This window comes from Bubalus kerabau, chromosome X (assembly GCF_029407905.1).
Source record: "Bubalus kerabau isolate K-KA32 ecotype Philippines breed swamp buffalo chromosome X, PCC_UOA_SB_1v2, whole genome shotgun sequence".
In the NCBI taxonomy this organism is placed as follows: Eukaryota; Metazoa; Chordata; class Mammalia; order Artiodactyla; family Bovidae; genus Bubalus; species Bubalus kerabau.
The window spans coordinates 3,046,176-3,059,177 of NC_073647.1; positions in this window are offsets into that span (position 1 = coordinate 3,046,176).

Sequence of the window (13,002 nt, forward strand, 5' to 3'; positions counted from 1 at the left end):
ACACGTGGACATCACCAGATTGTCAACACCAAAATCAGACTGATTATATTCTTTGCAGTTGAAGATAGAGAAATCTATACAGTTGGCAAAAAAAAAAAAAAAAAAAAGACTGGGAGCTGACTGTGGCTCAGATTATGAACTCCTTATTGCCAAAATCAGACTTAAATTGAAAAAAGTAGGGAAAACCACTAGATCATTAAAGTATGACCTAAATCAAATCCCTTACGATAATACACTGAAAGTGACCAATAGATTCAAGGGATTAGGTCTGATGGACAGAATGCCTGAAGTACTCTGGGCAGAGGTTTGTGACACTGTACAGGAGGCAGTGATCAAAAACATCCCCAAGAAAAACAAACGCAAAAAGGCAAAATGGCTGTCCAAGGAGGCCTTACAAATAGCTGAGAAAAGACAAGAAGTGAAAGGCAAAGGAGTTTTCTCCTTAATACCCATCTGAATGCAGAGTTCCAAAGAATAGCAAGGAGAGTTAAGAAAGACTTCCTCAGTAACCAATGCAAAGAAATAGAGGAAAACAATAGATGGGAAAGACTAGGGATCTCTTCAAGAAAATTAGAGATACCAAGGGAACATTTCATGCGAAGATGGGCACAATAAAGGAAAGAAACAGCATGAACCTAACAGAAGCAGAAGATATCAAGAAGAGGTAGCAAGAATACACAAAAGAACTTTTCAAAAAAGATCTTAATGACCCAGATAACCATGATAGTGTGATCAATCAACTACAGTCAGACATCTTGGAGTGTGAAGTCAAAGTGGGCCTTAGGAACCATCACTAGGGACAAAGCTAGTGAAGGAGAAGGAATTCCAGTTGAGCTATTTCAAATCCTAAAAGATGATGCTGTGAAAGTGCTGCATTCAATATGCTAGCAAATTTGGAAAACTCAGCAGTGGCCACAGGACTGGAAAAGGTCCGTTTTCATTCCAGTCCCAAAAAAGGCAGTGCCAAAGAATGCTCAAACTACCGCACAATTGCACTCATCTCACATGCTAGTAAATGCTCAAAATTCTCCAAGCCAGGCTTCAACAGTACGTGAACCGAGAACTTGCAGATGTTCAAGCTAGATTTAGAAAAGGCAGAGGAACCAGAGATCATATTGCCAACATCCACTGGATCATCAAAAAAGCAAGAGAGTTCCAGAAAAACATTTACTTTTGCTTCATTGACTATGCTAAAGCTTTTGACTGTGTGGATCACAGCAAATTGTGGAAAATTCTTCAAGAGATGGGAATACCAGACCACCTGATCTGTCTCCTGTGAAACCTGTATGCCTGTATGTAGATAAAGAAGCAACTGTTAGAACCAGACATAGAACAATGGACTTGTTCAAAATTGGGAAAGGAGTATGTCAAGGTTGTATATTGTCACTCTGCTTATTTAATTTATATGCAGAGTACATCATGCGAAATGCTGGGCTGGATAAAGCACAAGCTGGAATCAGGACTGCTGGGAGAAATATCAATAACCTCAGATATGCAGATGACACTACCCTTATGGTAAAAAGTGAAGAGGAACTAAAGCGCCTCTTGACGAAGATGAAAGAGGAAAGTGAAAAAGCTAGCTTAAAACTCAAGATTCAAAAAACTAAGATTATGGCACCCGGTCCCATCACTTCATGACAAATAGATGGAGAAAAATGGAAACAGTGACTGCAGATGGTGACTGCAGACATGAAGTTAAAAGATGCTTGCTCCTTGGAAGAAAAGCTATGAGAAATCTAGACAGAGTATTAAAAAGGAATGACATTAGTTTGCTGACAAAAGTCCATATAGTCAAAACTATGATTTTTCCAGTAGTCATGTATGGATGTGAGAGTTGGACCTTAAAGAAGGCTGAGCATTGAACAACTGATGCTTCTGCACTGTGGTGTTAGACAGGACTCTTGAGAGTCTCTTGGACTGCAAGGAGATCCAACCAGTCCATCCTAAAGGAAATCAATACTGAACATTCATTAGAAGGACTGATGCTGAAGCTGAAGCTCCAATACTTCAGCATCTGATGCAAAAAGCTGACTGATTGGAAAAGACCCTTATGCTTGGAAAGACTGAAGGCAGGAGGAGAAGGGCACGACAGAGGACACGATGGCTGGATGGCATTACTGACTCAACGGACATGAGTTTGAGCAACCTCTAGGAAACAGTGAAGGACAGAATAGCTTGGTGTGCTGCAGTCCATGGGATCGCAAAGAGTTGGGCACAACTGAGTGACTGAACAACAACAACACAGGTCCCTCTACACATTTGTCTTACAGCAAGTCTTCGAGCTATACTTTCTGCCTAGAGTACTCCACCTCTTTCACTTCAACTGACTTTCTCTTCCAAGTTTACCTCGGTCTTCAATTGCTTCTCAAAACTCTGACCATGTCTCCTCAACCCCCATGGGGCTGTATACTCTTCCCTATCCCCAGGAGCCCCATATTCAGGTGCTCCATGAACACCTATGACAATGCATTGTCCCTGCCCAGCTACCTGTTTGCTTGTTTCTCTCTTCCATTTGAGGATGGGGACTTTTATCTTTGTGACCCCAATGTGTATGTAGGACAGTACCTGACCCACAGTAGGTAGTCACAGAGAATTTGCTAGATAATTAAATAGTCAGAAACTACACATGCAATAGAGAACAGACAGGTAGTTGTTATTACAGATCAGAGGGGTAGGGCCCCTGAGAAGAGTCCATGCCTGGGCTGAGAAGCAAGTGAGCACATGTGGTAACATGGCATAGATGCTACATTTGTCACAGATTCTGAATGACAGATTATATATTATCAGAATGGCTAGGGACCTATGAGATTAATCTTAGCCTCATCTCATTTTCCAAAGGCAGACATGGAGCCCCAAACAAGAGCTAAGACATTTCATTCACCCAGACTATACATCCAAGAACTCATCTAACAGCTCCCGTTTTAATAGCCAGACAGGGTAACATAACCATTGCACTCAAGGGGAACCCCCAAATTGTTCCTCTGAACATGCTACCTATCTTCTAGGGTCAGTGATACTTGGACATCAGGGCCAACTCAAGTTATAATATCTAAAGAAAAATAAAATCTCTCAAATATGGAAAGAGTATTCATAAACCATCCAGCTGAAACTGTTCCCATGCAACAATAAAAATATCCTGACATTACTCCCAACAACCACTCCCTATACTAATACTTGCATGCATGCTACATTAAATTTCCCAAGATTTCTGGCAGAGGTATTCTATATTTACATTGATAATATTCTATAAATATTCTATGCCTCTGTTGATAATATTTAATGTGCAGTTTTTAAAGCATGAATGTGGTTTCAATAAATGGCACCAGACTAGACTGTTTGAATAAAAAAACAGTTGGAACATGTATTGGTATACAGAGACACTGGTAGAAATTTCCAACAGCAAAAATGATCCCTCCTACTGGTCATTTTTTCCCCCATCAAAACAGTGTTTGAAAGTTTTCAATGGGGCTTTTCTAGTTAAAATTGTCAGTGAGTACTTGCAAAAGTCATTCAACACAGGCATCAGTTTCCTTTTCCATCTCTGTGTTTTTACATGTTTCATGAATAGTACATGATAGAGTAAATATATCTATGGACTAGGAGTCAGGAGAATCACTTCAAAATGCTGAGCAGCTGGGTTATCCTGGGAAAATCACTTCCCCTCTATGAACATCAGTTTCCCCATCTGTACAATGAGCAGATGATGAAAAGAGATCAGTGTTCCCTCACAAGCAGGCTTTAATATTTTTATATGTATTCTGGGTACAATTCCATTTGTCAAAAAAATGTTAGTGCCTGAAAAATGTTCACAAATTACTAAACTAGAACTCTCCATTTTTGTTTTCTCTTTGACATCCATGACTCTTTAAAAATAATAATTTTATTTATTTTTGCCTGTGCTGTGTGTTTGTTGCCGCCCATGTGTCCTTTTTCTCATAGCAGCAAGTTGTGGTTACTCTCCAATTGCTATGCATGGGCTTCTCATTGCAGTGGCATCTCGTGTTGTGGTACCTGTGCTCAGTAGTTGTGGCTCCCGAGCTCTATGGAGCCCAGGTTCAGTAGTTGTGGCACATGGGCTCAACTGCTCCTCAGCATGTGGGAATCTTCCCAGACCAGGGATTGAACCCACGCTTTCAGTGTGGGCAGGTGGATTCTTTACCACTGAGCCACCAGAGAAGTCCAACTATCCATGACTTTTAATTGACTAAGTTAGTACTAGGATATGGAGAAGGCAGTGGCACCCCACTCCAGCACTCTTGCCTGGAAAATCCCATGGACAGAGGAGCCTGGTGGGCTGCAGCCCATGGGGTTGGTAAGAGTCGGACAAGACTCAGCGACTTCACTTTCACTTTTCACTTTCATGCATTGGAGAAGGAAATGGAAACCCACTCCAGTGTTCTCGCCTGGAGAATCCCAGGGATGGGGGAGCCTGGTGGGCTTCCGTCTATGGGGTCACACAGAGTTGGACATGACTGAAGCGACTTAGCAGCAGCAGCAGGAGATAAGGGATGCAACAGGTTCAAACTGGAGACTATTCCCCAAGATCGCCTGTGCAACTAGAAATTACTTTCTGAAAGTGAAACAAAGTAATGGATACAGCAGGCCACCTACAAAAGTTCTTTCCTTTCCAAGAGATGGTGTGCAAATGTGCTGCTGATGAGTTTCCAATGTCATCTCAGTTTCCATCCAGACTAAACTATGATTAATGTAAGCTAAGCTGTGACAAGCATGTCATAACAGCGGGGGTGGGAGAGTGTTTGCATGGATTTAGGGAGAGCCAAAGTGTGAGAAAACGTCAATGTGCTCTGTCCAGGAGAATCAGTTCTCTGATTCTAAAAACAAATACCAGTTCTCTGGAGAGGACTATTTCTGTAGTGGAGAAGGACAGTCTGTCACAGCACCATAGCTGGAGGGAAATGTCTCCTGAGAACATCAGATGCCTTTGTTCTAACTCTATATTCACAAAGTCATATTCTGACATACCATTTCATCTCTAGAGTTAACTTGCCAACCAGGAGGGTGTGCCCTGTGCAAAGAATTGACACCTGATATACTGCTGGATATAATTCTTATCATAAACTAAGAAAAAGCATATCTGAAAAATGACAGTTGTCTAATTTTGGATTACTATGGGGAAATTGTTAACAATGACTGTATATTCTGAAAAACCAAGACACAAACTCAGGATCTGGAGTAGCCTCACCAGGATGGGCATTTATCCATGAAGCCTAGCCTGAAATGGTCAGTTTCTCACTAGCATCATTCTATTTCTAGAGAGAAACTTCAATATAGCAGATTTCCTACTTCTCAGGGCCTAGCACTAATGACACAAAGGATATTTTTCAATCCAGACTCATTAACCTCATAGTATCTTTGCTCTGTTTTAGGGCCATGGTTTCAGTCAACCTGGCCTGCCAGGGAGTTCAAAGTTTATGAAGCTTTAATAAGTAACTATTATGTAAAAGGCAACAGCTACAGGGAAACTAGATGGAAAAAATAAACAAAAACAAAAATGGTACCTAGATTACTGAAAACCTACAAAGAAACACTACTGGAGATAAAACAGATTTGTGACTTTTATTTCAAACTCCCAAGAATAGCATATGTGAGATTGCATGATAAAACTAACCCCTGTCAACCTCTCCGACTTCAATTCCATCCATCCATCTCCTGAAGACATCCCCTACCCTCTAGTCATATAATGTATTGGCAAGTCACTGTATATGTCCATGCTTTTACATCTGTAATTTCTTCTACCTAGAGTATCCAGCTCAATTGGAACTTCCTGATTCATCTTGAAGGGGAATACAATATACCTCTGCAAAATAAACGTCTTTGGCTTAAGGATTACTAGTTTTAAGAAACAGCTGCTGCTGCTGCTGAGTCACTTCAGTCGTGTCCGACTCTGTGCGACCCCATAGATGGCAGCCCACCAGGATGCCCCGTCCCTGGGATTCTCCAGGCAAGAACACTGGAGTGGGTTGCCATTTCCTTCTCCAACGCATGAAAGTGAAAAGTGAAAGTGAAATCACTCAGTCATGTCCAACCCTCAGCGACCCCATGGACTGCAGCCTTCCAGGCTCCTCCATCCATGGCATTTTCCAGGCAACAGTACTGGAATGGGGTGCCATTGCCTTCTCCGTAAGAAACAGCAGGCATTACTATATAAGAACAGATTTAAAAGGACCAGTTGTATAGTGCAGGGAACTATAACAACTTGTATAACCTATAATGGAAAAGAATGTGGAAAAAAATATATATACACACACACATATATGTATGTGTATATGCACAATGGAAGCAATTTGCTGTATACCTGAAACTAACAGGATATTGTAAATCCAGTATACTTCCATTTAAAAAAAAAAAGAAAAGAAAAAAATAGTAGACAGAAAAAGTTCTGAAAACTTAGTAGGAGGTGCTAGTTTGTAAGAGACATTTATATTTATAAAGGAAAAATCTCCACTTGTCAAGGTGTCTTCCTCTTCTTAGGGCTTTCCTGGTGACTCAGTGGTAAAGAATCCCCCTGCCAAGTAGGAAATGTAAGGGACATGGGTTCAATCCCTGGATCAGGAAGATACCCTGGAGAAGGAAATGGTAACCCATTCCAGTATCCTTGCCTGGAGAATCCCATCGACAGAGTCTGGTGGACTACTGTCCATGGAGTCACAAAAAGTAGGACATGACTTAGTGACCAAACAACAACTCCCTTTCCTTAGCAGGAAAAGGATGAATAAATCTAGCAATTCTAATCTATGGAGAGCATATATGCTAAGTCACTTCAGTCATGTCTAGCTCTGAACAACTCTATGGACTGTAGCCCACCAGGCTCCCCTGTCCATGGGATTCTACAGCCAAGTGGAGTGGATTGCCATGCCCTCCTCCAGGGAATCTTCCTGACCCATGGATGGAACCCAGGGATGAGTCTCTTTTGTCTCCTGCATTGGCAGGCAGGATTCTTCACCACAAGCACCTTCTTAAATTGCATTATAACGGTCAAACTCTCCTTTGCTAAGCTTTTCCTGTTAACTTCAGTAAATAACATCTTTGTCATTAGCAGGATATGGTATTTAAGATGGCGCTTGGTATTTCTCCCATTAATCTGTCATATATTACAGGGTAGTTCTCCGCCAAAACTTAGAAGGGTAGAGGGAAAACGATTTTTCCTTCCTACAAGCTCAGGCATAATCTTATTCCTTAAGCCTCCAATGGGAAAGAGTGACCTCCCATGTATCTCCATAGAACCCTATTTAGTATGCTTATCTAAGCTCTTATGTTCAGTTCAGTTCAGTTCAGTCGCTCAGTCGTGTCCAACTCTTTGCGACCCCATGAATTGCAGCATGCCAGGCTTCCCTGTCCATCACCAACTCCTGGAGTTTACCCAGACTCACATCCACTGAGTCAGTGATGCCATCCAGCCATCTCATCCTCTGTCGTCCCCTTCTCCTCCTGCCCCCAATCCCTCCCAGCATCAGAGTCTTTTCCAATGAGTCAACTCTTTGCAAGAGGTGGCCAAAGTACTGGAGTTTCAGCTTTAGTATCATTCCTTCCAAAGAAATCCCAGGGCTGATCTCCTTCAGACTGGTTGGATCTCCTTGCAGTCCAAGGGACTCTCAAGAGTCTTCTCCAACACCACAGTTCAAAAGCATCAATTCTTTGGTGCTCAGCCTTCTTCACAGTCCAACTCTCACATCCATACATGACCACTGGAAAAACCATAGCCTTGACTAGACAGACCTTTGTTGACAAAGTAATGTCTCAGCTTTTGAATATGCTATCTAGGTTGGTCATAACTTTCCTTCCAAGGAGTAAGCGTCTTTTAATTTCATGGCTGCAGTCACCATCAGCCCCCCAAAATAAAGTCTGACACTGTTTCCACTGTTTCCCCATCTATTTCCCATGAAGTGATGGGACCAGATGCCATGATCTTTGTTTTCTGAATGTTGAGCTTTCAGCCAACTTTTTCACTCTCCACTTTCACTTTCATCAAGAGGCTTTTGAGTTCCTCTTCACTTTCTGCCATAAGGGTGGTGTCATCTGCATATCTGAGGTTATTGATATTTCTCCCAGCAATCTTGATTCCAGCTTGTGCTTCTTCCAGCCCAGCATTTCTCATGATGTACCCTGCACAGAAGTTAAATAAGCAGGGTGACAATATACAGCCTTGACGTACCCCTTTTCCTATTTGGAACCAGTGTGTCGTTCCATGTCCAGTTCTAACTGTTGCTTCCTGACCTGCATACAGATTTCTCAAGAGGCAGGTCAGGTGGTCTGGTATTCCCATCTCTTTCAGAATTTTCCACAGTTTATTGTGATCCACACAGTCAAAGGCTTTGGCATAGTCAATAAAACAGAAATAGATGTTTTTCTGGAACTCCCTTGCTTTTTCCATGATCCAGCAGATGTTGGCAATTTGAGCTCTGGTTCCTCTCATGTTACTGCATTGTAATTACTGATTTCCTTCTCTATATCCTCTCTTACACTATCAGTTCCTTGGGGGATGTTGTGGCACATTATTCATTTCTGTATCTCCAGTTTCCTAATAAATAATCACCATTTATTAATAAATGTTCACTAAATAAATGACCAAGTGCCTGTCTAGGAAAGAGTACAGAACAACAGTGAGAGGATCCAGTCATTGGGAGCCATGGACTTGAGTTATAAACAGTTTGCTTTATATAGTCCCACACTGAACTTTCCAATGTGGTTTCTCCATGTCTCAAGCCCTCTTTCCAGCAGCTTTGCCGTACTAAAGCCAAACACTGGAGATTTTCATTGTTGGTCAATTTTGTTAATGAAATTCAAAATAAATCATTCTACTGAGAGCAGATTGAGCTCAATAACCAGAGGCTGAGTTAAAATAAGAGAAAATCAACACCAAAATGGTCTAGGAAAAGGTCATAATGTCTTTCCATTCCTCCAAGAGTTCTTTGTGAATTGGATCCCACATTCATCTTTTCATCTGGGTATTTAAAATAATGTCATACTACGTAATAAATGCCAGATGAGCTGAAAAATATCTGGTTAAGAGGACAGCATTTCTTCCACAGCCAAAAAAAAAGGCTATTCAAACCTTACCACATAAATGTGGCTTTCAAATCCTTAGAGACCTGAAGCATCATCTCACTTTCTGGGGAGGATGGAGAGTATCTCTCTCCTTGTTCCTCCTCCAACTTTTAACAAATATGCCTCCTCCGCTCAGTGATATTCCACTTCAGCGTGTCCTTACAAAAAGAGGCAGTAAGAATGAAGACATAGGGGGAAATCTATCAGTAATAGCTACATAGTTATTGCTTCAAATGGACATTTTTAAGCTAACTTGTATCATCTGTCCTATGACAAAGTTGAAAAGTTCCTCCTTTTCCTGAACATGGTTGCTCTTCCCTCCAACTCATTTTTCTCTCTTCTCTCTCCCCCTTTATTTTCTATTCCCTTCCTGTTAATTAAATCTGGAGCTATCACTTTACAATGCCCTTACATATTCTCTGATTTGGCTTCAGGTAGAATTACTGAATTGATTTTTGGTGTCATATTAGTTTGTTTACTACACTGATATCAGTTTTCAGGTACAAAATTCCATGGCATTATAGATACATGCTGGTTGTTACACTTCAAAGTCTGAGATATATGTTTTGCCTATGATGTAGATTATTCATTATTTGCTGGATTTTTTTCCAATAAAATAAGCTTTTTTTTTTTTTTTTACAATATTGTATTGGCTTTGCCATACATCAACATGCATCTGCCACGGGTGTACACGTGTTCCCCATCCTGAACCCCCCTCCCACCTCCCTCCCCATCCCATCCCTCTGGGTCATCCCAGTGTACCAGCCCTGAGCACCCTGTATCCTGCATCGAGTCTGGACTGGCAATTTGTTTCTTATATGATATTATACATGTTTCATGCCATTCTCCCAAATCATCCTACCCTCTCCCTCTCGCACAGAGTCCAAAAGACTGTTCTATACATCTGTGTCTCTTTTGCTGTCTCACATACAGGGTTGTCATTACCATCTTTCTAAATCCCATATATATGCGTTAGTATACTGTATTGGTGTTTTTTTTTCAGCCTTACTTCACTCTGTATAATAGGCTCCAGTTTCATCCACCTCATTAGAACTGATTCAAGTGTATTCTTTTTAATGGCTGAGTAATATTCCATTGTGTATATGTACCACAGCTTTCTTATCCATTCATCTGCTGATGGACATCTAGGTTGCTTCCATGTCCTGGCTATTATAAACAGTGCTGCGATGAACATTGGGGTACACGCGTCTCTTTCAATTCTGGTTTCCTCAGTGTGTATGCCCAGCAGTGAGATTGCTGGGTTGTATGGCAGTTCTATTTCCAGTTTCTTAAGGAATCTCCACACTGTTCTCCATAGTGGCTGTACTAGTTTGCATTCCCACCAACAGTGTAAGAGGGTTCCCTTTTCTCCACACCCTCTCCAGCATTTATTGCTTGTAGACTTTTGGATCACAGCCATTCTGACTGGCATGAAATGGTACCTCATTGTGGTTTTGATTTGCATTTCTCTGATAATGAGTGATGTTGAGCATCTTTTCGTGTGTTTGTTAGCCATCTGTATGTCTTCTTTGGAGAAATGTCTATTTAGTTCTTTGGCCCATTTTTTGATTGGGTCATTTATTTTTCTGGAATTGAGCTGCAGGAGTTGCTTCACAAGCAACTGACAACTAATCTCAAAAATATTTGCTGGATTTTTAAGGAGAATAACTTAAAATGATTGATGGATGAATACACTGGGTCCTCTCATAGCCCTAGTGGGATTTTCTAAACAAAGCAGTAAGAGCATTCTAATATTAGAAAGTGTGTCTAAATTATAGAGCAAAAGAGTATAGACTGTTCAATTAGGTACTGGAGGAGAGTTAGGAGACCGAGGGTCAAATAAGCCATTTAACTCCATCCATAATGAACTCAAGCCTCCCTTAGAATTGTTTGGCTGAGTTTATGTGTTCCCGGAGAAGGCAATGGCACCCCACTCCAGTACTCTTGCCTGGAAAATCCATGGACGGAGGAGCCTGATAGGCTGCAGTCCATGGGGTCGCTAAGAGTCAGACATGACTGAGTGACTTCACTTTCACTTTTTACTTTCATGCATTGGAGAAGGAAATGGCAACCCACTCCAGTGTTCTTGCCTGGAGAATCCCAGGGACAGGGAAGCCTGGTGGGCTGCCATCTATGGGGTTGCACAGAATCAGACACGACTGAAGTGACTTAGCAGCAGTAGCAGCAGCATGTGTTCCAGGAAAGGGGACCACTTCCAGGGCTGAAAGTGGGCTCTTGTCTAATATAGAAATGAATTATCCAAGGAGACCCATTTTGCTGACAAAGCAAGAGATTTTATTGGGAAGGGGCACCCCGTTGGAGAGCAGTTGAGTAAGGGGAAACCAGGAGGACTGCTCTGCCACGTGGCTCACAGTCTCAGGTTTTATGGTGATGGGATTAGTTTCCAGGTTGTCTTTGGCCAATCATTCTGACTCAGAGTCCTTCCTGGAGGCAGACGCATTGCTCAACTGAGATGGATGCCAGTGAGAAGGATTATGGGAGGTGGTTGGACACACAGTGTCACCTTTTGACCTTTCCCAAACTCTTCTGGTTGGTGGTGGCTTATTAGTTCCATGTTCTTTACTAGGACCTCCTGTCATAAAACAACCTATGCAAATGGGTACTATAGTGCCGGGCCAGGGTGGGCAGCTTCAGTCAGTGTGCTTACCCTAACATATGCACCAGGAACATCTCTGTAAGAAGAGCATTTACTTCACTTGGTTATTACAGATTTGTCTCCTTAATGACAAGTCCCTTTACCTTTTCATTCATCTAAGCAACCTTGTGCCTGTAGGGGAACAGAATTTTCCACCCCAAAATATGTTGTTACTGAACCAAACTTGGGTCTGCTCACTCACAGGCAATAAAGTAAATCTACTAACACTGGGTTGTGGTGAAATAAAGTGCAGGAATTATTGCAAGGCATCAAGCAAGGAGTCCAGGGCAACTAGTGCTTAAAACACAGTAACTCTCTTATGGGTTTCAGGAAAGCATTTTTAAAGGTCAAGTGAGGGGTAGGGCACAGGGTAAATTATCACTTCTTGCACAATTCTTCAATTGGTTGATGGTGAGGTAACAGAGCAGTGTCACAGGGATGAATATTATCATTCCTTAGGCACCAGAAGGTCTGGGTTCTATGTGCTCATGATCATTAAGTACTTAACTTATTCCATTTGATGGGGATGTTAACATCTGTAAAACAACTCCAGAAACACTCCTCAGATACTGTTATCTAGGTATTTCAGGCTGTGTGAAAGTCGCTCTGCTGCTGCTGCTGCTAAGTCACTTCAGTTGTGTCCGACTCTATGTGACCCCATAGACAGCAGCCCACCAGGCTCTGCCTTCCCTGGGATTCTCCAGGCAAGAACACTGAAGTGGGTTGCCATTTCCTTCTTCAATGCATGAAAGTGAAAAGTGAAAGTGAAGTCGCTCAGTCATGCCCGACTCTTAGCGATCCCATGGACTGCAGCCTACCAGGCTCCTCCGTCCATGGGATTTTCCAGCAAGACTACTGGAGTGGGGTGCCATTGCCTTCTCCAGAAAGTCGCTCAGTCATATCCAATTCTTTGTGACTCCATGGACTGTAGCCTGCCAGGCTCCTCTGTCAGTGGAATTCTCCAGGCCAAAATACTAGAGTGGGTAGCCATTCCCTTCTCCAAGGGATCTTCCAAACCCAGGGATAGAACCCAGGTTTCCCCTACTGCAGGAAGATTCTTTATCTTCTGAGCCACCAGGTTATTTCAGACAGGAGCTAAAATAAAGGATATTGGGGGATGCAGTGGCCATATTCGAACACACAAAGCCCCCTGGGGTCCTGCTTGGGTACAATGTCTCTGGCAAATTAACTATTTTAAGCTAACTATTTTCTGAGATACAGCAGACAAGGGAAAAACTCTAAAAATCAAGTGTTACCCTTTTTAAAAGAACATTTACATT